Source organism: Nasonia vitripennis, assembly GCF_009193385.2.
Source record: "Nasonia vitripennis strain AsymCx chromosome 5 unlocalized genomic scaffold, Nvit_psr_1.1 chr5_random0008, whole genome shotgun sequence".
Taxonomy (NCBI): domain Eukaryota; kingdom Metazoa; phylum Arthropoda; class Insecta; order Hymenoptera; family Pteromalidae; genus Nasonia; species Nasonia vitripennis.
Genome location: NW_022279659.1, coordinates 366,933 through 393,197, shown reverse-complemented (window position 1 = coordinate 393,197; position 26,265 = coordinate 366,933). Strand labels below are relative to the sequence as shown.

At 37.1% G+C, this 26,265-nt stretch overlaps 1 protein-coding gene across 1 annotated transcript in view; it reads left to right on the top strand.

Annotated features, from left to right (window-relative positions):
- The window catches only part of white (protein), a gene marked incomplete at its 3' end in the record, with an annotated part of 414,981 nt that overhangs the window by 44,813 nt on the left and 343,903 nt on the right, over positions 1 to 26,265 (top strand).

The following is a 26,265-nucleotide window of genomic DNA, read 5'->3' as shown; positions in this document are numbered from 1 at the left end:
GAGCGATGCACATTAGTGCAAGTATTCAAAAGTATATATGTATCAGATATCAAAATATAAAATATATATTATTTTTTATACGCGCCGTAGTCCACGCGTCTCTCTCGTTATAGATTGGCTTGGATATAGCTACGGCGTAAATTAAGAGGTACAAAAACCAAAAAGGTAACCAATACGATAGCAAGGCGTCTAGGCGCGAAACTACAGCACTGCTTGGCCGCGTGGCTATGGTGCGCGTACGGGGAGCGGGGCGAGACCGTTATTTCGTCCGTTCTACAGCGGAACTGGCGCATCATTTCCAATTGCATCATCGCTTTCTGCTGGCTAATGAGATCGCGCATGGGTTTACCAGCTCGATACCGCAAGAAGCCCCAGGTCAGGACTAAGGCGACGATGACGACGCCGATCAAGGTCCAGGACGAGTAGCCGATCGACCATGCGTAGTCGCTGAGGTTTCGCAACTCGAAAGCTGTCGCTTTCTTATGCGCAATTTCGCGAGCTTTGGCTCCAATATCGCGTAGGCCTGCCCCGGCCTTCAAATTTTCCATTTCGGAGCCGTGGGCACTTTCGGCGCGAATCTTTGCTTCGTTTTCAATCGCTTGTTGCAAGTCCGTCATCGCGTGCGCGGATTCGTTCAGGCGCGCGATGAACAGCGACATGTTGAACTGCAACGAGCCGAAGGAGGATGCGTTCACTTTTTGGGTAAGAATGTGCGACGCGGAGAGGCGAGCGGTGGCTGTGTGGGCCGAGCAGCCGTCACGTAACTCGAGTATACCTGTGCCCGAAATTTGCGACGTGATTTGCTCGGTGCGAGTGCATTGGGTAAAGATATCCTCTGCCTGCCTTGCCTCGTACACCCAAGTGTTGGCTTTATGCAGCCTCAACCAAAAAGTGTCCCTTAAGTGCTTAATTTTTACGTCGCATACGCCCGGGTCCTCTATAGCCCGACCGGCCGCGATTCTTAGCTCGCATGCTACGTTGTCGCGCACGTCGCGCACCGGTTCTAGGTCGACCGCGATCAACGTGCCAAACAACTCCCGTAAATTTGGCATTTCCTGCGTTGGGATCGGGACATATGTTCGATTAGATGTACTCATCGCGAAGTACGTGTGAGCAGGCCATATACATGTATAAGCGGCCATGTCAGAAATATTTAGAATATTTTGAACAGCGGATACGGGCGAGGCCTTGAACAGGCTAAATTTGTCCATGTTCGCGAATAACACCGAAATTTTCGATACTTTCATAATTGGGATCGCCGCTGACTCGTCCGGGGAAAGGGGGAATCTCGCGTGCGATACCGTGTCCTACACTGTTTTTGCCGAACGGACGATCGTTTCGGGGGGCATGATCCGCGGGTGGACCAGGCCTTTGACCGCGAACAAGATGGCCAAACCGTTTCTAATCTCTAGTTCAGTATCGAGATTATCCAGTCCGATAACGTTCAAACTTGTCCTATTCGCTAACACGGCAGTTGCTGCATCTAGCTTACGCATTTTCTCGTTCAACTTCGAAAACTCGTGCACAACGATTTCCGTTTGGTTAGCTAAAAGCGCGGCCGTGCGGCGGTTGTCCTCGGCGATGGACTTAACCGCCTCTTGAACCTCGATTAGATCGGCTTCGGTCAGCGTCCCGTATAGCCATTTATGGAATGAGCCAATAAAGGGCAAAACGGCGCGCCGAGACCTCTGCAGCCCTATGCCGTTCCCGTGGAAAAGTATTGAGTCTCTTACCCAGTTGGCCTGGCGGGCGGCGACCTTGGCTTCTTCAATTAGGCCTGCCGAATCGCAACGCGGTCTGCACGCGAAAGCCGCGGTTGCGATTTTACGCACCAACTTGGAACCTTCAGAAAATACGGGTGAAAATCGACCTTCTCGATCAACTTCCAGTTGGTGCTGGATGTCGCCAACGACGCAATCTTTTCCGTAATCAACCCTAGATTCTCCTTTAGCTGTTGTATGAAGCGGTCATGAACGCCCGAGGGCAAGGGTTCACTGCTTCTCGGGCCGCTGCCGGCGCAAGCCTAAAAGATAAGGAGGTAGAGGTTAGCTGGCGCAAGTCGACGCTAAGCGGCTGGCTTCTTGGGCGCGTAGAGGTGGCCTAGCCAGTAAGACGTTTTTTGTTTTATTGCGCAAAAAAAAGAGTAAAAAAAAACGTCTTACTCCACGGGATCCGCTTCAGAAGTCGCGGCTTCTCTAGCCAACTCGCTGGGCCGTTCAATTTTATTTAAATGGACCGTTCTTGTCACCTCGTCGTTCCGCAAGGTGACGTTATTTGTTTTGCGATTGATCGCGAATATCTCGAAGGGGCCGCGGTATTCCTTGGCGAATTTTCCCACCTTCGGTTCTTTCAGTAGAAAGACGATTTCGCCTTCTCGAAAATGTTTTGAATTTAGTTTCTGGTCATAGTAATGCTTAGACTGTACCAAGTTCATTGCGGCTGCAGTTTGCAAAGCCGTTAAATTATTCGTCATGTCAGCGATGTAATCGTTATATGTTACGTCGCCGTTATGTTGGGAAAAGCTCGACGGAGTTCTGGGCTTTATACCGAACAAAAGCTCGTGTGGTGAATAACGCGTACTCTCATGTTCAGTACAATCGTACGCGTATTGACAGACGGCCGTCCATTCGTCCCATCTGTCAATTTTCTTCACGTACTTCCTCAGATACTCCGTAAGCGTATGATGCATACGCTCGATGGACCCGTTCGCCTGCGGATGATAGGCCGTGGTAAAAAACTTGGTTATGCCGAAAATCTTCGCGAGTTCATCGAGTACAGGGTTTTGGAAATGCGTGCCTTGATCGGTTACGATCGCAGCCGGAGGCCCGAACACGCAAATTATTTTTTCGGTCAACTGCTTAGCAAACACGATCGCGAACAGCTCCTTATCGTACGTAGGGTACCTAAGTTCGCTGCCCTTCAAACATCTACACGGAAAGAATTTCACGATACAAATTACATAGAAATTAAGAATCAAAATTACCGTGCTAGCACAGTCACGCTGGGACGCCGCGCTATCTAGAGCACTTTTACTGGATCAGCACAGTAAAATTTTTGGTACTTTGTTATTTTTCTCCATAGCCCTTATTATGATATGTTGTTATATATATATGTGTGTGTGCGTGTATATATATATATATATATATATATATATATATATATATATATATATATATGTGTGTCTGTGTGTGTGTTTGCGTGATGCATTCTTAACGTCATATTATTGATAAATATAGCGTTATTTATAAATGTCACACTTTAAACCAAGAAATTCGTTGGATTTAACAAGCGTACATCAAGATTAGATTTGGAGGTTATTTAAGCAGATGACAAAACATGGACGGGCATGAATTTCTTTTGCAGCATGGTAAAAAGTTTTGTCATCAGAAAAATTACTAGTGCCAGTTCAATAAAATTTACGGGGACCCTGCTAAAAATATGCGATTGAATTCGATTAAAATCGATTAAAATTAAATCGAATTTAATCGTTTTAAATCCATTCAATCAACCACCCAAATTTCGTCGATTAAATTCCTATATTTAAATCGTTTTTAATTCCAATCGGTTTTAATACGAAAAATAAGTATGAAATTTGATATATTTTATCGATGTTTATGTAGTGTTTATTTTAATTTTAATACACTAATTTTAATCGATTTTAAAATCTCAAATCATTACTAAATCGTCTATCGATCTTAATACTAGTTTTATGAATAGCTTTGAATATATTTTAATCTACTCTAATAACATCTAATAATAATTCTTCTTCTTCTTATATCATTGATATTTTATTTTGTCAATTTATTTTAATCGATTGAAAAATCACTATTGGTTACTAAATAGTTTATTGATCCCAATATTAGTTTTATGAATAGCTGAATATAGTTTAATAGACTTTGATAACCAAAACGAATACTATTCTTGCAATATCATTTAATCTTATCTTTTAAGGATTAGCTTTTAACGATACTTTATTCGATTAAAATCATCACAACAATAATCATACTTTTAATATTTATTTGTAATTTTGTCAACAAACTTAAATCTTTTTGAATGGTAATTTATAAGTATAATATTGAATCAACCCTAACCTTTTTTTTATCTATATATATATATATATATATATATATATATATATATATATATATATATATATATATATATATAGTTATTTTGTGTATACTCCCCCCGCCGCCCCCCCATCACAGACCTCCGCACCCCCCCACACTGGATACGTACCTTAAAAAGAATAAAATTATTTATCTCCATACCGCAGAGAGTTTAGATTACTGTTCGTTAGAGCAAAAAGTGCAAATTTTTAAACCATTATAACTCAAAAATTAAACTATAGAACTTCTTAACGTAATCATGTTGATTAATCATGATAAGAACTACTTTCTGTATAAATATCGGGATATTCTACTTATTCTTTCCTGGGAAATTTCACTTACTGAAAAAACCCGTATTGATAAGCGTGATAACTGAATAAAAAGGCATGAATCAAGTTAGAAACTTGGCTACTGAGAGCCAGCTGATGTTAGTGGACAATTCGGGTAGAATGAAGACAAATGTTGTGCACCCGGGATTTTTGTCTGTATTTGTTCTAATTAAAACGAAGCTATGGAGACGACCTTGGAAGTCTTATTAAGGTTGATGTGGTAGCAGGCTTTATTAAGACGTTCAATGACTTGGTTTAGGCCCGTGTATCGTGATTAGGCTAAAGTAGCTTCTTTAAGCTAAAAATATCAGGACAGAAACAGAAGCTGCATTGGAAAAATGGCTTAGTAAGCAGTACATGTGCTGAGCTTGGAGCGGCTAAGAGATTGTGAATTAACCAAAAGGTTGGCACATGGATAATTAGGTTAGGCTCTTGGTGCTCGATTGCTGCGATGGTCAATTAGCCATTTTTTTAAAAGAGCAAAAAGTCCATATAAGGGATGTCGGAGCCACGCTGATTGATCGACATGTTCTGGTTTTCCTGAACTCAAAAAGATTTTTGGATCATGAATAATAAGTACATACACTCATTTATCGCACATCAACGCGGTGCTCCAAGGTGCGTATAATAAAACTATATATTTACAAGAACCTTAATATATGTACACCAATGTATGTAATTTAGACAAACAATGCGAACTACGGCGCAAGGTGGGGTCACAATCAGTAAAGTTCGCTCCGACAGCCCCTTGACTTCCAGCAAACAATGACTAATTCCTTTTTTTTTTTGACGAATGCGAGCAATTTGTATTATAAACTCTATCCACAAAAAATCATTGCAAGTGTAGGAGCATTAGTTTGTAAGCGCAACGTTTCAATGTGGAACAGACATGGGTTTGCTATATACATATAAATATTTATATACAGTAGAAAATAGGATAAGAATTTGTTATATATCAATTTTTTTGCTGATAGGTCTCTAGGCCTTAATATGATTAACTGAAAATTTATATGTTTAAGTAGTTTTTAAAACGTAAGTTTTTTAATATGCATGGCGGCTCGAAGGATCAAGATCTAGCCTAATGAGCGGGCATTTAAGTACATCAATTTACTCATCATGAATCTATTTTTATTTTGAAGCATTGTCTCCCTCATTAATTTGTATTATGATTTTGGAAAAAATAAAAGGGGTTATGTTATGTATTGAAATTTATATACAGTGCAAGATATAAGTTTGGCGCGAATCAAGGTAAGCGGGCACTTGCGCCCGAAAAAGTATTTTTTGTAGGTACGGGCCTTTCATGAAGCGCGAGAGCGAAAAGCACATAGTACGCTAGTGCGCGCTAGCCCCGCCTACTTTCTCGCTTCGGAGCTCGGACTGCTCTCTCGCTCTCTCTCGCTCCTACGCTGCTGCCGGCGGCTCGTGTCTCTTCGGGGTTTCTCGTGTCGCGTCTGCGCGTAATTAAACTCAGTAACAGCATTACGTTTATGTAAATGCGTTACTGAGTTTATCTTGTCGAGCGCGGTGTACGCTCACATGCTGGCGTCATGCGGAGCCATCTTCACTCTCTCTACAACTTCTAAGCAATACACCACGCCGCAGCGCACATCATCCTTATCAGCCCTGTCGTCGTGTGAGAGAGAGACTCAATCACTGCAGCCACGAGATCACAAGGAAAGTGACATCCTGTGACATCAACTCAAGTGCATCAGTAGTGATTATTTGGTAATTTCTCACTGAAGTTTTTTCACTGAGAAAGCAATTTTATTTTTTTGTATACTAACGTGCACCCAGGAATAAGGCGTTAAGCCCAAACTGGGGGAGACAAGCTACAGATCGTCTCCAGCACAAAATTAATAAAATAACCTGCCTCCAAAAGGGTGTAAAAATACGGCTTCGTGCCGTCTGACTGGGCTGGCTACGTCAGACCCCAGTCAGTTATCCCAGGACGCACTTCGTCATTTGATATCCTTCATTTCAGATTTACTAACAACTCCGTAAATAATTGTATCGTCAATTTCATTATCTTTATCGTGGAATATAAATCTCTAGAACTCATAAAAGTTTACCTAAATCTATACGTTGAGCATACGTCTCCACGTGGCGTATCACGCAATAGATTTCATTCATTACTCTAGCAACATTTCTGAAATTAGTATTTAAATTTATTTTCATTATACACAAATTCGTTCATATAAAAATTAAGTTCATTTTCAATTTAATTATGAAATATTTTGTCTGATCAATTTTCACATAATATCTATTTTCGTTTACGTTATAATTCAATGAATTTAAATTTAATAAAGAATACATAAAAATTCCTTTCCCTATTTCAAAACAAAATAAATAAATATATTGAATATATTTTTTACATCAAATTCTGTGTTGTGTCAAACTTATTTCGACCTCCTGTTCAGTTACTCCTGCGCCATGTGTCAACAGTTATACATCAATATATATTTTTTCATCCTTTGTACCGCCATATTGATTGCGTGAGCTCTCAATTGTTTAAACGTATCATTAATAAAACCGAATTTACAAAACAATATCACTTAAAAAATATTGGAGTAAAAATCGTAACTCAAATACAGCTAATAAGCAGCTACAAGTAAGTATATTTAACTTGCAGAGATCGATAATTTCATATAAAAATAAGAATAGATAACAAAAAAAAAAATCCGTCTAGATATTAATTTTTGATATGATTCATGCCTTCTTTCTTTAACTAACTTGGTCTGTAAAATGCAAAGCTTCCATAGGTAGGAATCAAAAACTTTATTTTTTAATAATTGAGTTTTTTTCTCAGGAAATAATTAGTGAAATAACTTGATATTTACGCGGTAAGTATTATTTATAACAATCATGCTTTTGTAGAACTTATACAGTGTAGTGATCGAGTTATAACGGTTAAAAAAAATTTCACATTTGGTGCATAACAAAAGAACGATAAAAGATAATCCAAATTATCCGCGGTGAAAAGATAGGAAATATTATTCACTTTAAGTTACACATTTACTATTTTTATTAACTCTTTTGATAAAATTATCACAAAAAAGAAAATCAAAGAATCGCTATGAAACCAAAACATTAATAAAATGAAAAACAGATTTTTTTCCTCATTATGCTTCGTAAAAACAAGAAGATCTATCATCAACATATGTTAGAGGCCACAAGTCATACAACAAAGCCGCAATGGTTATTATAAGAAAGAGTGGCGGACCAGATTTATTTATAATCGTAACATATAATCAAAAATAGAAAGAATCAAAATTAATTTTAAAACAATTTCCAAAAAAATATAAAAAAACTATATATTTTAAATGACATTAGCTGTAGAAGTTCGACGTTAATTCAGTACTTTTACTTATTTTCTTTTGATTTTCTCTATTTCGACAAACATTAAATTCTTGACTTTTTATGATCTACAAATTTTACATAATACAATAAGATCGTTCTTAACCAATTAGAACGTAATTATCAGATCATGAAGATAACATTTTCAAAATAAAAATCACACAGAAACTAAAATGGGGGGTTTGGCGAGCGAAGCCCCACTAGTGTGTGTGTATAATATATATATATATATATATATATATATATATATATATATATATTTATTTACACACACATATATATATATATATATATATATATATATATATATATTGTAACGGGGTGAGACTTGACGTGAGAGGAGAAAATCACAAAAGGAGACGCCGGAACCGAGAATCGATCGGGCGCTCCCGAGATCTCTAGGCGCGCGTGCTACCGCTTGAGCCAACGCCGCCCTATTTCGTCACTCTCTATCCTGCCTCGATTACCGGCGTGGCGAGGGACGTTGTTTACGGATATATATATATATTTCCGCGGGCCGTGCGACTGCACACCCCAAGCTGATGAAAAATTTTCATATTTCAACGTTTTTATCAATTATTATCTATAGTCATCCCTATTGATAAATCTCAAATAATATCTTATTATTAGGTATACTGCTCTATTAAATTTACTTCTAAAAAACTTTTATGAAGTTTGTTATAATTGAAAATTATTTTTTAAATAGTATAAGCGTATTCAAAAATTGGTACATTGAACCATTCTAAGCAATATTTTGATTTTGAAATATTAGACATGAAAATTTCAGGTGAGAAACTGATAGTGATCCCACAATCAATAAAGTGTCATTCGATTATTGACAACTGAATTTTATCTATTTATAAAATTTCAAAAATCAACTTTTCGCATGTGTATTGAACGTTAATTTCCGATACGGGGGGCAGAAAATGTGCTTAAACGCACGCTCCGCGTTAAAAATTATATAATTTTCCATACTTATATTGATCCTCAGTGGGACAAAAATTCTGAACATGATCCATTTCCATCTAAAGATATAAGACTAAAACAGACGATAAATGAACAAAACAGAAATTTTCAGCAAAAGAATGTCGAAATTGAGACAAAGACAACAGTTGTTTACAGGTATTGTTATTTTTTTTTAGTTTTTTTTTAGTTTACTGCGGATAGTATCAGATTTCAACTGTTTTCAACAGTTACGTTAATTAGATTCTATTATGTTATTAAAGGCGTGTATTTTAAAAGTTGAGAAAAATGTATAGAAATCCGGAGATAGCTGTTTTGATTGGGAAAAAACTAGTGAATGTAGAAGACAACAATTATAAAATAAAGAAAACTGTTTTGAACTATGAAAAAACTGTTGTCTATACTTATTCATAGTTATCGTCTGTTATATTAATTTTTTTATTTATTCTCCAAATCGTAAAATTTGATACCTGAAAAAAAAATCCAACTACAGAATCTAGCGAACTAAATAAAACTAAAGACAACAAAAGATTACTATTATCTGTGTCTCAATTTCGAAATTTTTCTGCGGATCATCTGCAGTTCATATAACTTTTATCTTTAGTTGTTTTTATTTTTATTTTTCGCTAGGGATTTAAGATATAGTTATCAATTAATATAAAAGTTAATTAATATTATTTTATTGTTAGATTTTGTTAATATAATTAATACTGTTGTCAAATAGTTACAAAGAGTTTATAAACATTTTTTAATATTGAAAAATTATTTCTATTTTATTCTGTAATTTTATAACTGGTCCTGTGTACTAGTAGCTATAACTACTTATATACGATGTTGGCTGTATTGAATATATTCGTCTATAATCGACGGTAATTAATTCTCGTGGAACGTTTTTAAAGTGGTGCTTTTGATTGGTTAGAATTTATTAATCTGATAATCTAATTGGAGCATTTCAAAAACGTTCCACAAGAATTAACTACCATCGAGTGTACATCTAATATTTAACAGTATATTTAATAATGACACGTCAAATAATTACATATCATCACAATTAATTTGTAAATCGCGAGCAAAGCTAGCGTTTTTCGCTATAGTTACAATTAAAAGGAATTAAAAGTATATAAATCGAATAAAGCGTAAAATGTATAATATCGAAGTCGATTAAAAATAATCAAAAAATGTTGATTAAATTCAATTTAATTAGATAAGTATCATTATTTTATAAATTGAATCGATTTGAAATATTCAAATAGGAATTAAGATATAGACTCGGAATCGATTCAATGCTTTTATGAATTAAATTTCATTGTTTAAATGGTTTTTATATCATTTATACTCGCGCTAATTTACAAATTTGCCTCAAATGCATTTTGCAACTAACGTTAATTAACTGAAAAAAACCTAGCCGTCGTGGGGGATCGAACCGGGAACCTTTAGATTGAAAAGCAGATATGTTACCGACTACACTGTCACAACTTCTTGCGTGATAATTCGAGTCGTTCTTATTAATTACACAAGACATTTTTTAAACAAGATTTAATTGTTATTGTAATTTATAACCATGCACGTGTAGGTGTAAGTTCTGAAGAAAGAAAAAGAAGAAAACATTTTTTTAGACATTTTATGACTTTTTGAGCGAACTTTTTGAAGTACCTTTAATTTGTTCTAAAAATAAAATATAATACAATAAATAAAATATAAACATTTTTAGCTTCTCTTGGTCATTGTTATTATATTAACATTATTATCACTGATCTAAAACCACTGATTATTTTGTCGTAAAATATTTGTATAACTTTATTTGTATACTACAGAAACTTGTGGAAAAGCGATACCCAATGGCTGTACTACAGAAATTTGTGGGAAAGCAACTGTATTACGTATAATAGCTTGTGCGGCCAACTTTACGGTTCTACCACTTTTGGGATAAAGCCAACTTCGTGGTCCTACCACACATTGGAGAAAAAAGTAGAGATACTCTTTTGAGCATTCGTGATATATACGCCCGTTTATTCTGAAAAGAAACGGCTTAGTCTCAAATATTTTCGTTGGAAATCATAATTCAGCTTAGAAAATATACTAATAAGTCAAAAAACTCATGAACAGTAACGATGAAAAATAATTTTCTCATAAAAAAGAATATAAAATGCCAAACAGACGAAGCGATACGCTGTGTACACATTAGATTGTATATGCACGCGCGTCCCGTCTGTCTACCAAAAAGTGATCTTCACACACACCAAAATAATCTTTCCGCAGTATACCTACAAGTTTTTGTGTTTTCGGCTTTTCCGTTCCCAGAGACCTTTTTCTTAGTAAACATGATAATAAACCAAGTGGAAGCTCGAGTGTTGCCGCTAACAGGGCCAGCTGCAAGCTATAAAAATTCAGATAGGGCCCGACCGCTCGAACTTTTACGACCCAAAGCGCTGAGAAAATTTCGGCGGGGCGGAAATCGGGAGATGTTATCTGCCTACAGCCGCGCACGTGTGCAGAAAATCGATATGCTTTCCCTCTTGTCCCTCCAATAAATATTCAAGAAAAACCACTCTACCTCCACTGTTATAAAACAAAATAATGAAATATTCTCTACATATCTTTCTTCTAATAACAAATAGTTGCCTAGTTATTAAGAAAGATTATAAGCATTAAGCTATTAAGTTAAACAATTTTTCTTTTCTTAGAATTTAAGTTGCGTTATAGATAAATTAAGACAGCACTTTTATTGCAAACAAAATAATTTGACAATAAAGTTATAAATAAATAATACAGAAATGCTTAACGCAAGAGCTGTAACTACACTAAAAATTATGCAAATACTTCCAATAAAAATTTAGAAGTTTACTATTATAATTAACTGCAAACTATTTGTTATAATTCATTATTGTAAATTATTTCTAAGTTAGAAAATAAGTTGCGTATAACGAACTGAGCGTATAGATTTTTACCCGTGTTTTCTTTAACGATTATTTAACGATTGATCTTTTACACAGAAGGGGAAGGGCGGGTAAAACAACGCATAGGTGAATGCGATTTTTCTTCGAAAACTATCTACAACACATAAACATTCGTAATTAGGAATATTCCCTAGTGGAAATGAATTGTGTGCCAAAGTGTGCCAAAGTGTGCCAAAATGTGCCAAAGTGTGCCATAGTGTGCCATAATGCTCCAAAGTGTTCAAATTCGGAAATTTATTACATTTTGGCATACCTTGGTATACTTTGGCACACTCTAGCACACTTTGGCACATTTTGACACACATGGGTTTTTCGGAAATTGAGGACTTTTTGCACGAAATTTGGAAAACTTGTATTCCCGACGGATTCCTCTGTTGAGGCATGTTTTTCCAAAATTTACGGCGGACAGCAGCTTTAAGGCAATTATGGGCAATTCTTAATTAATATTGTAAAAGTACTAAGTATTTAAAGCTGCTTGTAGTACATGAGTTTAAATTTTTATATTAACTGTAACGAGTACTTGTGGCTCAGTGGTAGACCTTCAGCTTACTAACCCAAAGGATCCGGGTTCAAGTCTTACCGACGCTAGAATTTTTTTTTTTTTAATAAATTATTTATTGTTACGTTCTATAACTGGGACTTCAAGCTCCACACGTGCCGTCGATATGACGGCATCGTGCAGTGGCAATGTTTTGGCGCACGGGCGGCGGGATATATCTCACTGTACCGAAGTGTGCCAAAGTGTGCCAAAGTGTGCCAAAATGTGCCATAGTGTGCCATGCTGTGTCATACCGTGCCAAACTGTGCTATACTGTGCCATACTTTGTCAAAAAAGAAATGTTTGTTTCCGAAAAACCCATGTGTGTCAAAGTGTGCCAAAGTGTGCCAAAGTGCAGGAAATTTCCGAATTTGAACACTTTGGCACACTTTGGCACAGTGTGGTACACTTTAGCACACTTTGGAACACTTGGCACACTTTGACACACTTTAGCATACTTTGGAAAACTTTGGCACACCCAATTATTTCCACTAGGGTTATAACCAATATTTATACAAGATTGTTTTAGCAACATTTCCTTAAAAAGTAAATATTAAATAAATGTTCTATCGTTAATATTTATAATTTCCTTTACTAGAGTCTGCACTTGAATTTAATTATTTCGGTTAATCAAGGTAATAGTCGAAACAGTTTTACTAATAATACTAAATTGATCCATGAACAATTATATTTTGAACAATCTTTATTAAATATTCATTTTTTATTTGTAAATCGCACAAGCGTCGCCATCTGTCACGGGGACAGAGAACCTATCTTGGCCTCTCCCCCGGAAAATTTAGTTAGAGTAGGGGGTTTCCAGACCCAAGCGTAGGAGGAGCCCTCGAGGAAACTCTCTTTCTATTGGAAAATCCTCCGAAAATCTCTCGAAGAGGGAAATCGAGGGATGGGCCAAGGGTTATGAGTATCTTCGAGTTGCAACTCAAAATCACTTCGGTCCCGGCTCCCGCCCGGTAAACAAACTAAACGCGCTCAGTCCCCACTTTGATTCAATTACGACTTCGGTCCCGACTCTCAGTCAGCTCGGAAGCAACATTTACGAGCTTCGTCCGCATTACAAAATATCTTACAAATTCTCAAACGCGCTTAGTCCGCATCTACACATTTATAACTACACGCTTAGTCCGCACTTGAAACTTTTACAAAAATTTTACGCGCTTAGTCCGCACACTTTTAAAATTTTATAATTTACGCGCTCACTCCGCATTATTTCTTTCTATTATACTTTTATGCGCTCAGTCCGCATTATTTTACTTTTTCGAGCACTCAATCCGCTAACCAAATATTTTCTGTAAATTAAAGATTTGTTTGGATCGAAATAAATTTAACTTCAGTGTCAAGTACGAATAATTTACTCGAGCATCTCTCCTAATTTACCCGACGCCATCCTAACTTATATTCGGTCGTCGTCATCGGAACTCTGTGTGAGTTACTACAAGGATCTATTTCTACAGTCCACGGTCTACGGATAAAAAAAGTAAGTAATTATTTACATAAAGCTTTAAAAAAATAACTTTCTCTTCTGGCATTCACCACTGTGTGAATTAGAATCATTTTCTAACCGCTAGAAAGTAGGAGCCAAGTGTCGGTTAGCTAATAAATCAGTTTATTACTAGTGCTGCGAACTTTAACAAAAATTCTATAGTAGTTATATTCACACTGCCGATCAGGATACTTATCCTGTTAATCACAGTACTGAATATAAACACTCAAACCGTGAATATTTTTTCCTTTTGCATAAAACTATACTAATCTTGCAAGTGACTGCTCAGGACTGGTGCCTGTTTAGATGTCACTCCAAAGTTAGTCAAAATCTCTCAAATAAATCATTCAACAAGATCCCTTGTTTAGACTCGTTTGCATAATCTTCAATAAAAATAAATTTAGCACTTTATCTGCTCTAATAACTACTCCCTGATTACACCACACGCGACAGCTCATCCTTACCTATTTGCGGCAACGCAAGGGTAAAAAGGAGCGACACACTTCTTAGAAATTTTCTACCGAGAATATTTTTAACATTAAAACGAACGGATTTGGTTCGAAAGGACTAAATCCGACGTGACAGCACCGTGACTTCGTCTGCTTTTTAAACTCGCCTTCGTGGCGCTACCGCGCCACTTGATATTGCTTCTTTTAAGTATAAATGTGCAAAAAATATGGACGCTTCATCCTACCGTAAGGAATTTTACTTTTCTCCTTTTTTTAAAACATTTTTTAGCAAAATGTTGATCGCAAAAATGTCTGAAGACGCATTAATCGTCAATTTTTTGATAAATATACATATTTTTTATTATGTTTAGTAGCTATACAACGTGAGATTTTCAGCCTCCCACCACTTCACTCCCAGCACACCTGAGCAGGTGAGAACCGGCTTCTACATGGGGGCGCAGGGATACTGAGCGGGGTGGGAAGCTACAGGCTTGTCGGGCAGCATACTCGGGACCGTATACTGCGGACTCCTTGGGGCAAGCTGCGTACTCTTGGCTCAGAAGCCTGCTCAAGGTCAAACGCAGCAGCAGCATCTCTATACATTCTAGAATATTCTGTGAGTGCAGGCTGCAGCACTGATGTCAGCTGCCAGCAAGCATGTAGCTAGATTCAGCCGCGCCGACTCGCGCGTGAATCGAGTTACACCTATTGTTTCGCGAGCGCATCATTATCTACGTGCATAAGCTTTCTTCGACAGAATATGCGAGTTTTCTCACTGCAAAAACTATTGCACGAATTATCGAGAGATCTCTCTCTCTCTTTCTCTCTTTCTCTCTCTCTCTTTCTCGCACGCTGCATCTCCGCGGCTAAGCTGCGGGTTATCATGGCGTGCGTCTATTTTTCGATGCCGCTTTTAAATGCTGCATTGAAAAATATACAGGGTGACTTAGGGCAGCATACTCCCTGCTATTTTCAGCAGGCTGCTCAAAGTCAGCATCAAGAGAGAAAATTCTCGAACGCGCACTTGATGCAGCTAGCCAAACGCGGATCAAGTTACGTTCTGGATACGCAAAGGCGTGTTATCCTTGCACGCTGCATCGCCGCGTTTTGGCGACAATAAACACAGACAGCAGCAACCCGGCAGCAATTAAAGCTCTTTTCTTCTACTTTCACTTTCAAAATTTAGAACATTTTGCTGGTTCCATCAGATATATGGCAATGAAAAAAAATCAAAAAACGAACGCCGAGAGCCCAAATCATTCTCCTGCCCTGACTGAGCCCGAGCTCCCTTGTCTTCACCTCCGAGCCACTTCTTCTAAGGACGTAAGATTGGTGTCGTTTCTGGTTCCCTAACTGGCTTCCCTCGCGAGTGCGTAGCTCCACGTCTCGATGATATCGGTAAATTTCGACCAGTTAATCTGCGCTAAAATCTAGTGCGCGTTACTCCGCGCCCGTAGCTATCTCCGCTGACTATTGGATTATTTACTGTGTCGGCTATATGTTTCTTTGTAGTATTTACATAATCGCGTTAAATTGTTAGAGTAGGTTGCGTTTCGGGCCTCGGGACGTGTGAGAGGCGAATAATTCAGAGACATCGGTTGCGTTTGCCTGGTTGTCTAATTCGCGCTACGACCGTCTATCCCGGTCTTAGCGCGAAACCGAAGGTGGTCTGAATTTGTCAGGACTGTCTTATATATTTCGGGTTATGTGGCTATCTCTGGTCATCTTGTAGGATGATTTTCTGGATTATTAACGTGAGCGCATGAGACAATAAGAAACTTAGAGCGCCTGGGATCTTCGTCCTCGTGAACACACGTCGACGATACTCTAAGTCGCCAAAACCGATCTCTACACCGACGTCTCGCTACTTCCTTTGCCACTATGCGCACACAGGGTTAAAGGAGTGACTAGACTTATATTAAAGATCTGCAGAGTCGTGCACTCACGTCTCTGTTTAATCTAAGGATAACCTCAGAAATCGCCGCAGCACGAAATATTCGGTTTTACGAAGCTGGGCCGCTATTGAGGTATGGAAAATATTTCAGCCGACAAAATTTACCTAATAAAATTTCCCGTTTGCCAAGCAAATAACAAGAATGAGATTCAGTTACTGAGCAACTAAATCTTATTCTTGTTAGTTGCTTAGCAACACGCGATTTTATCGGTGTAAATTTCGTCGGCTGAAATATTTTTCATACATCAATAGCGGCCTTGCGTGAACACGACTTTGCTGCAACCGAATGCTCAGATAATTTTACACACCCGAACCGCACTGACCGTCACTGAACAATAACATTATGACCGCGCCGATATACCGTATCAAAATCTTTGTAAATCGACTTGTAAAGGCAAAATTTCTCTACTATACGCGTGATTTTCTGTTGCGAATGAGCAATAACATTAAACGTCCCACAGTTGTAGCTAGTCCTTTAAATATCAAGGGGCGCGGTAGTGCCTCGATAGCAAGTATAAGCTTTTATACACTGAACTGTCGGGGAGCAGAGCGATCCTATTAAACTTTAAATTTGCTTTTTAACCTGAATGCGTTTTATTGTCGCCAATGATTTCTTGTCTAATATATATTCGATACTTATATTTTTTGATTCTTATCTTCTTAAGTATAACGATACAAAAATATGTCATGAGATTAAGCTTACATAAGGTTATCTTAAGCAATATACTATACTATGCCGCGAATGCCTCCAGAACATATTATTTATGTGCAACTCTAATAGTAAAAAAGTGAAAGAGCTGTCCGCTAAGCGTCACTGCCTTTTATAAAACGAATCGCAGTTGCAGAGAGCCGAACACACGAAGTAAGCATCTATCTACACAAAGATTCTGAGGAAAGAGGACCAGATTTTTTCAGGCTAGAGTTGTCTAGTTGTCTTTATCTAGTTTTTTTCTTGCATCGTTTACGAATTTGTATCAGTGCTTGTTTGAGAGGACAGAGGCATACGCAGTAGCAGAGTACGTCCGGCCTTGTGTAAAATATGAAACATTGCCTAAAACTGTGGTGTTTCGGAGCTGCTTAATGCGCACTAACTCTCGTGAATCTGTCTATTGTGCATGATTATGCATGATTCTGCGTTTATTCCGTGGTTTTTGGCCTGTAGGTATCAAAATCAGTAAAGGGCGGTATCTAGTGTACAGGGTGGCCAATGACGACGTGTAGGTTGTTGGCTCCGTGGTTTTTGGTGTCTAGGTGTAATAATCATTTGATTTCGGTGTCTAGGTGTACATAGTGGCCGGTGACGAGATCTAGGTAGCGCGATACGTAGTTTTTTGTGTCTAGATGTGAAAATCATTCTAGGAAGGTGTCTAGAGGTACAGGGTGGCCGGTGACGAGGTCCAGGCAGTTCGTAACGCGGTTTTTAGTGTCTAGGTAAATAAATTATATGAGGATGGCGTCTAGCTGTACAGAATATTTGATGATGACGTCGAGGTAGTTTGCTCCGTGGTTTTTGGTGTCTAGGTGTAAAAATCATAGAAACAAGGTGTCTAGGTGTACAAGGTGGCCGGTGACGAGGTCTAGGTAGTGCACTCCGTAGTTTTTGGTGTCCAGGAAAATCAATCTTGTGAGGACGGTGTCTAGGTGTAAAGGGTGGCCGATGATAAAGTTTAGGTGGTACGCTTTGTAGTTTTTGGTATCTTAGTGCAATAATAATATTTGTGGACAGCGAAAATTGCATTATCTATCATAGCCACCATCCACCATACTAATATTTCGCGACAGAACAATCAGTGTTTTTGTGTTAATAATAATAATGTTACAAAATAAAAATCATGGGCAAAAGGTGCTTAAGACGCTCACATTTTATTTTCAGGACAAATATGAAATACGCAAAATAATTTACTTTAAAGGACTGAAATCTCTGAAAAAAATTGACTTCTAAAAAAGTAAAAGATTAGACGAGTTTGATATATTCCGCAACGAAATTACAGATAAAAAATAACTGAAATATATCAAACAAAGTCAAGTTAATTATTTTTAATCGTAATAAAGCAAAAAACAAATTGTTTTGTTCAATTAAGCGCTAACTTAACTTAGAGTTAAGTTATATGTTAATCCATTAGAAACAACTCTCAAGATACTTACTACGTAACTTGCTATGACCGTTTCCTTTTGTTTTCTAGTGAACAACTGAAATTTTGTTTTTATGTTTTAGTACGTGATACAGACACCATAAGTGCAATAAAAAGGGCATGACAAATTACGTAGTAAGTATCTTAAGAGTTGATTCTAATGGATTAGAATGGTTCGATTGATCTCAGTTCTTTTTTATCTGTAATTTTATTGCGGAATATATCAAACTCGCCTAACCTTTTACTTCTTTAAAAGTAATTTTTTAATATTTTTTAATTTATTTTAGACTGAAACAGCTGGCAGCGATTAATCGCAAAAAATGAAAGTTTGAAAAGGACAAATACATTGCTTAATAAAATAAAAGCTCAAAAAAAAAGAAAACCGCAGTTCACTGGAAGAGGATGATGATAATGTAAGAACATATATATTATAAGTTACACATTTATACCTTCTGTTGTCCTAATAATTAATGTCTCTATATCTAACATATTTCATCATACGTGTGCACAGAGTGTCCCTTACTGTTGCTCGTTCTCTTTTTAAAATATTATTTATTTACTTACATACTTATTCTGTATCTCTACTTCCAATTATTTGTTTATAATAATTACAGACACAAGATTCGACAAGGAATGCGAGTACTCCTAGAAAAACTTTGAAAGTTTTATCTTTACTAGATGTTAACACGGTGAAGTCGAGTACCGAATAGGTAACTGTATGTATAGTTGAGTTAGTATGCTCTTATTCTTACTAAAATTTTATTAATTCCTGCGTACACACACTTTTTCGTATCCCCCTCTAGCCGTATGATGATGTCTTTTTCGCTCTCTAATTACCAACTCTCCCTACAATATTTAATTTTTTCGCTTTTTCGAATGAACATTTGAAAATGAATATTTGAAAAAGTCATTTTTCTCACAAACTATGAACTCTATAAAAAAAATGATAGAGGCACTTTCAAATGTAAATAGCACAAGCACTCTGTTGATGCTCTCATAATTTGGTTTAAATTTCATAGAAAAAAGTTACATGATAGTTATGTTAAAATTAATCAAAAATTGATAAAAAAAATTAGTAATATGCTTATAAACCTTTTTCTATCCAATTTAAACCAAATCCCCTCATTCATACCATTACTAATGAACTTTTAAATAATATCCTGGAGTTAGAGCTCATTTGGGCCATTTGTTCCTTTGGAATCTTACGGTCAGTGAATTATGGACTCCTTACTATACGTAGGTATTATAGAGGTATATAGAAGGTCTAAAACCATCAGAACAAAGGTAATTATGTCTAAGAAGAGTAAACAAAATTTGGTTTATTTATATAAGCATTTATAAATTTTTAATGAAAAATTTTTATTTTAATTTCAAAGGTGGTGTGCCCCCTTAAGCGGATGTGCCCGGTCACTATCTATGTCAGGAGTCGGGAGTTATTTCTGCTGCCTCCTGCGATGCACTTGGTCCAGCCGACATTGGTGTCCTGTCCCATTACCGCTTTGGCTTGTCTGCATCCTTGACTTCCTTGCCATTCCTTAGTATGCTCCCTCTCAACGCAGCCCCGGATTTCGCCGGTTAGCAGGCACCTTGCGGCACCTGTGTAGGGCTCCGGCCCGATTGGAGGGTGTTTAGCTCCCAAAGCTGCAAGTCTATCTGCTATTTCGTTACCCCTGATCCCGGTGTTCCCTGGGACCCAGAGCAGCCTGACCTTGTTGTTGTGAGCGGTCAGCTGATTTACAACCACTTTGCATTCCCAGACCAGTCTGGAGGTCATCCTATGAGCCATAAGTGATAATTCTATCCCTTGCGCCGTGTTCAATGTTCCTCTGAGCGCAGGTCAGTATATCGTATATCTCAGTCTGGAAGACCGTAGCATACTGCCCCAGGGAAAAGAAGGTTCCCCTTCCATCCCTTTGGCAGTAGTACCCCGAACCAGTGCTAGTCTCTGCCCTAGAGCCATCTGTGTACCAGACGTCCCCAGTTCCTGGTAGACTGTCCCTGCGGGCCTTCCATTCTTCTCTTGTCGGTATCACGACCCGGTATCTTCTTCCAAAGAAGTAACGCGGGATCATCATATCAGTTTTGATGGAAAATTCCGTCAAGAGACCCACCCCACCCGGGAGCCGGGTGTGCCTCGTGCCTAGTGTCCATTGTCCGTACGCATTGAGTATGTTCGCTGCCTTAGCAGCCATCCGAATGATAGTAAGATGGAGTGGTTCCACCTTCACAAGGTTTCCAAGTGCCTTGGTAGGCGTGGTCCTATAGGCCCCTGTCGCCCCCCTTAGCAACTGTCCCCTGAGTTTCTCTAGCGCTGCCCTAGCATCCGCCAGCTCCGCCCTTGGCCACCAGACCAACGCGGCGTAGGTCAGACGAGGTACCAGGACGGCCCTGTATAGCCACAGTATAATCCGGGGACTTAGTCCCCATGTACTGCCAAATGCCCTGCGACATGTCCAGAGAGCCACCAGGAATTTTTTGCACTGGGCCGTGAGATGCTTCTCCCAGGTTAACTTTTTATCCAGAACAATGCCGAGGTACTTAGCTGAGTCCTTTACCTGTAGGGCGACTCCAGAGAGTTTGGGCGCTCTGTAGACATCTAACTTGTACTTGCGAGAGAAGATCACCATTTCGACTTTATCCGGGTTAACTGAAAGTCCCGTCGAGCAGCACCATCTGTCTACTTTCCTTAATGCAAGCTGCATGGCGTCCATGGCTGCGCCAATTTCACTTCCTTTTATCAGTATCAGGAAATCGTCCGCGTAGGCTTGAGCATAGCAGCCCCACCCATTCAGCGCTTCCAGTAGCCCATTTGCCACCAGGCACCAAATAGTGAGCGACACCACCCCGCCGTGCGCGCATCTCTTACTGATGCCTGTCCACCTAATACATATTGAAATGTATCTTTCGTGGATCCAGTAGAAGCTAAACTGAGAAAAAGAAGCACCTGGGACCTGGGAGGAGTTGTAGGTTAGACAACTGTGCAACTGTCATATAATTAGCCAAGCCAGAACTGGATTTGACAAGGAGGCAAACAATAATAAGTGAGATTTTTTTTTTATTTTTTATTCCATTAAAAATTATTTTCATTTATAATCATGCATTTATATTTATATATTTTTCAGGCTATGCTGCTAGTATTTTAACGGCAGAAAAAAGAGAGAATATTGAGAAAAATTTCAAAACGATTCTTTGGAATAAATGCAAAAATGCTGCGAAAGATATAAAGAAGAAAAATACATAAATTTATATGTTTCAGATACGTATAGTTATATTTGCAGCTCTTATTTTTTATAGTATATTTGTGTACTCGAAAGTTGAGAGTATACTCTAAAATTGGGAGTATACTGTCAAGTGCGGGGCGTACTCTCAAATAGGGTGTATACTCTTCAGTTCGGGGTATACTATCCAATTCCGAGTATACTCTTAAGTTGGGCGTGTACACTTAAATAAGGTGTATTCTCTTATTCAAGGGTTCGAATTCACCCCCAAATCAGAGTTTTGCTTCCTCCTAGAGGAAGCTTTGTAATAGTAAAATTTTCGAGTCTCTCTAAAATAGGTTAGAAATACATTCTGAGGTTTGTACAGTTCAAATAACGTGTTTTTAAAAAATGTCCGTATGGATGTGTGTGTGTGTGTGTGTGTGAGTGTATGTATACCGCAATATTTTCGAATCGAGAATATGAATGTCTACAAAATTTGGCATGTTTATCCATTTTTGAATTCTGAAGTGGGGAAAAGAAGTTATTTTTCATTTCACCAACTATATTTTTTAAGGCCATTTTTTGATTTTTGAAAAGCAATATTTCGCGTTCTTTTCAATCATCCCATTAATACAAACAATTCAGCTTTAATGCATTTGAAAGAGAATTAAATTACCTTCCTTTCCTCGTTTGACCCTCCAGATCGACCGCGCCGTTCGGCAGCAAAAGCAAAAAAGGTGATTTTTTCAAAATAATTTCATTGTTCTCAAGATATCGAAAACCCGGTCCCGCCCGCCCTTGAACTGAGTTACAGGGAAAGCAAAAGCTGTATGACAAGTAACGCCTCCAATCAAAAAAGCGGCTTTTCCAGAAGGTGCACATAGTATAATTTTATTTTTCTCTGTGTTTTTACCAGGGATTTCATTAAAATAAATTGATAGTAATTGGTAAATTGCATTGATCACTTTACTTTTACCAACTCCAGTAGAACCACTTAAAAATAGTCTAATTGGCAATCGCTGGTTTTAAAACAATGTAAAACATGCATTACAATATCTTTTTGATCACTGTTTAGTACATTTACCATTTGATAAATTTGCTCTTTAGTTATTATATTAGGTAAAACTATACGTTGAACATTTTTTGATTTGTCGTTTCCTGTTTGTTCCAGAATGTCTACATTTTCTAAATTGATTTGTTTTGAAAAAGAGTCATCATTTTCTTCATTGTACATTTCATTTTCTGCATCTTTTAATGCATTTTCCAAACAATTATCTTTAATTGTACAATACTGAGATTAATTTTTTTCTATTGTAGAAAAATTATCATAATATAATTTTTGACAATTAGCTTTTTCAATGTCTATTTCTTCATTTGTAAATGGTAAAAATAGTAGCACATGTTCACGATAATAATTGATTGGGTCGTTTTCAATTTTATATCCATAGTAATGTATAATTTTCCGTTTTTTTCTTTCTTTAATATCTTTATATATTTTTTCATTGTCATCGTTTCTGTCTTCAATATTTTCATTGTATTCTAATAATTTTTTTTAATAATTATAATTACATACAAAATCAGCTAAACAAACATTTTTAAGTTGTTTTGCTAGTTTCTCATATTTTTCAAAAATGTTACTTGCATATATACAGGGTGAGTCATTTTAATCTTTAATCTCAATTATCTCGTTGGCAAAGCATGCCAGCGAAAAAAGTTTCGGGTAAAAGTTTTAGGATTTTTCCCTGGCTATCTGATGATGACCTTGACAATGTCATTGAGCATGACCTTCAAGGTCATTTGAAGGTCAAGTCGATTTTTTCAAATAGAAACCCCTACTTTTGGCACCAGAAATGGAAAGAGCGGGAAATTTTACGTTCGAACATGTGATTTTGGAAACAAATCATCTTTTGTGCGGAAATTACCTTTGACATCAGCCGAACCCAGGATGCACCATCGAGGAGGTTGTCAAAAGGATTTATCATCCCATTTTTTGTTTTTTGTTTTATATTTTTTTGTATTTTTTTTTATTTGTTTTTTTCCCTTTTTGTTATTTTTTTGGTATTTTTATGGAATGTTAACTGGAGTTAACCATTGATTAATTGTTCGAAATTACCGCCGTTTTGTTGGATGCAAAGATCAAGTCGAGCTCTGAATTGTCTTATGGTTCTAAGTAGAACATCTCGAGGGATTGCTGCACAAGCTGTACGAATGCGTTCGATCATATTATCTCGCGTTGTTGGCCGTTGAGCATAAACAACATTCTTAAGATATCCCCATAAGTAAAAATCGGGAGGGGTTAAATCAGGTGAACGAGGGGGCCAGGCAACTGGGCCACCTCGCCCAATCCACCTGCCATTGTAGCGGGTGTTTAAATAATCACGAACAATGCGTGCATAATGTGGTGGTGCTCCATCTAATTGGATCCACATTCTTAGCCTTGTGGCTAGGTCTACATTTTCTAGTAATTCAGGTAAAATGTCTCGAAGTAATCTCAAAAAGTTTACCCCATTCACGTTCTCTTCAAAGAAATAAGGACCAATCAAATAGCCATTGATGATTCCACACCAGACCATAACACTCCAGCAGTGTTGATTGCCTATGGGCCTGAACCAATGAGGATTTTCATCTGACCAATAATGGCAATTATGTCTATTCAATTCTCCAGTGTTTCTGAATGTTGATTCATCTGAAAAAAGAACGTGCCTGAAAAAGTCTTGATCTTGTTCATTCGTATTGCCCATCGACAAAAACGTACTCGCAAAATCATATCATTTGGAGTTAACTGTTGTGTTAATGTTATGTGATAAGGATGATATCTTCTCGCTCTCAATATTCGGGATTGAGGTATACCTATTTCTCTTTCTATTTGTCGAGTACTAATGTGAGGATCAAGATGAATAATCGCTAGAATGGTAATAACAAAATGATCGTTTTCGTCGTATTCATGATGACGGCGTTGACGAACAAAAGCTCCATTTCGAGCTCTCTGAGTTAAGGTTTGAATAGTAACATTACTTGGGTGTCTCCTATTGGCATAGCGTTCAGCATAAAGTCTGGCAGCTGCTGCATAATTATTTCGACTTTCTCCCAAAATCATGATCATATCAACGATTTCGTTGGGACCATAATCAGCCATGATCAAAATCAAAATAATTTGTTACAGACCAGTAAACAGGGAAACAGATTTTTTTCAATAATAATTATCGATTTACAAGAAGTAAAAAACACGATTAAGCTTTTCTGCACTAATTTGCTATCTACATAACTGTTAAGAGTAGTTCACTCTCAAAAATTGACACTAATACAAAATAATGGAATGACTTAACTACATCAAGAATTTTGAAAATTGACACTAATACAAAATAATGGAATGACTTTGAAAATTTTTGAAAACTGAAAAAATTACGAAAATTTTAGAAAATATTGAAAATTTCTGGAAATATTGAAAATTTTTTCATTTTTGAACACACGTCACTCTCTTTTCATTTATGCCCTTGAAGATCCTGTTTAACGACAGGGTCAAGATGACCATTCGTCAGCCGGGGAGAAAACTGAAAACTTTTGTGGGTAACATTTTCTCCTTGAATGCATTCGAGTTCAGCTAACCAGTTGTACTGTTATCGGCATGACCAATGACCTTGACCATTGAATTCAAGGTCAAGGCAACGTCATATTCAAACGTAAAATTTCCCGCTCTTTCCATTTCTGGTGCCAAAAGTAGGGGTTTCTACCTTCAAATGACCTTGAAGGTCACGCTCAATGACATTGTCAAGGTCATCATCAGATAGCCAGGGAAAAATCCTAAAACTTTTATCCGAAAAATTTTTCGCTGGCATGCTTTGCCAACGAGATAATTGAGATTAAAGATTAAAATGACTCACCCTGTATCTTTAGAATTCTTTTCTAATAATTTCAAATCTTTAGGTTTCTTTAACATTCTACTTCTTTGATTTTTTGGAACTGTATTAATATATACTACATTTCTACTTAATATACTTAATGGTAATGATAAGACATGATAAACTGCTTCTTGTGCAGTCAATACATTTCCATTTATAAAAACATTTGCAATTTTTCTTAATTTTTGTCGTAAATCTAAATTACCATTTTCAATATCAGCAGATGCTTGTTTTAATAATTTTGAAAGTCCTGCTTCTATTTTAGTCACATAATTTACCATATAAAATGCTGCAACATAAGTATCTAATACTTTTTGTAAATCCATGTTTGATTCTAACACCATTAAAATTTGTAGATTGAATGCATTTATAGAAACTTCAAGAGATGATCTTATTAAACAAATTTTATTTCTTTTTAAAGTACTTCTAATAGCGTTAATATATTCACATTCTGTCATTGATAAATTTTGTAACATATCTTGATAAGTCACATCAGTATTTGTCTTAAAATATGTATTCATTAACTCTTTGATTTTTTGAACATGAACATTTTATTACCAGTGATTTCATCTTCGTTTAATGGCTTCAATATCATTGTCTTATTCATAACGTACAATGGATAATTAAAACGGCAAACTTTTTTATTTTTTCTACCTTTATAACAAGTCGGTTTATGTTGATGTCTTTGAAATGCCATGTAAGGATTTTTGGATCGTACTTACAAGTTATCAATTTATCAATAAAATCTAATAATTTTTGTTCTGAATTAGCGAATATTTAAATCAATAAAGGATGAGGTGATTGTCCCATGTAATTATCATCCATTAGCAGAATAGGAGGAAGCTAAGTGCCAATGACTTGGCAGCGGTTTTTTTTTTGG